This window comes from Lupinus angustifolius, chromosome LG11 (assembly GCF_001865875.1).
Source record: "Lupinus angustifolius cultivar Tanjil chromosome LG11, LupAngTanjil_v1.0, whole genome shotgun sequence".
NCBI lineage: Eukaryota > Viridiplantae > Streptophyta > Magnoliopsida > Fabales > Fabaceae > Lupinus > Lupinus angustifolius.
This window is the reverse complement of record NC_032019.1, coordinates 16983358-16984714: the sequence shown is the minus strand read 5'-3', so window position 1 is coordinate 16984714 and position 1357 is coordinate 16983358.

The following is a 1357-nucleotide window of genomic DNA, read 5'->3' as shown; positions in this document are numbered from 1 at the left end:
AATGATGACTTTTGCGTTAAGGTCATAAAACCTGTACGCTTTGTTGTTTACAGCATACTCAATGAATACACATTCATAGGCTCTACTTGCGAGTTTAATTCCCTTGGGGTCTGGTATCCGGACATAAGCCAGACAACCCCAAATTCTCAAATAAGACATGTTTGGTTGTCTATTCTTAATAATTTCATATGGGGAAATTTTGTTTTTACTCTTGGTGACTCTATTTAGCACATAACAAACAGTTAATAAAATTTCACCCCGCCAAGAGGGTGCTGCACCAGAACTTAACATAATAGCTACAACTAATTCAGTTAAAGTTCTATTCTTTCTATCAGAAGATTCTCGCATAACTGATTTATGTGATTTTTTTGAAATTTTTGCTTGACTGCATGATTCACAAATTTCAAAATCATTTTTAGATAACTTTGGAATTAAACCTCAGCTACTCAGATTTGAAATTGCACGTTTATTAATATGACAAAGTCTAGAATGCCAAATATTAAAATCACACAATATGTAAGCAGAATCAGAAATTTTATTAATAGAAACATGCACATTTAATTTAAACATGTCATGAGTGGCGTACCCTTTCCCAACAAATACCCCATTCCTAGTAAGAGTATACAAGTCTGCTCCTATGGTCTGGGTGAAACCAGCCTTATTAAGAAGAAAACCAGAAACTATGTTCTTCCTCATATCTGGAGTGTGCATCACATCTTTAAGAATCAGAGTCTTCGCAGATGTAAATTTCAGCTCCACATCACCAGTTCCAGCAACAATAGTGGTGTGGGAGTCACCCAACAACAGCTTCTTATCATCAGCATCCGTGTATGTTTTGAACATAGCATGGTCATAGCAGACATGGCGGGATGCTCCAGTATCTACCCACCACCCATCAGTTCCTCCAACCAGAGTTGCCTCAGATAATACAACCACAAATGGTTCATCAACCATGTTGGCCTGCGGAGGACGATCCATAGGGTTATTTCTGCACTTGCGTGCCATATGACCTAACTTCCCACATTTGAAGTAGATGAATAGGTTGCCAGAGTCATTCTTAGCGGATGGCTTAACCTATTGGACCTTTTGGGGGTTCCAATTCATGTTTCGACTAATGTTCTTAGCCTTATTCCGACTGCGGTTCTAATTCTTGAAGTTAGTGCCAGAAGGCTTCAGACCCACACCTGAGAATTTCTTCTTAGTGCTATTGTTCGAGACAATCAACACCTCATCTTTCTGATCTTGCTTACAAGCCTCTTCTTCAATACGAAGACGAGTGATCAGAGATTCCAAAGAGATTTCTTTGGTCTTATGCCTCAGAAGGTTTTTGAAGTCTTTCCAACTATGAGGCAGCTTG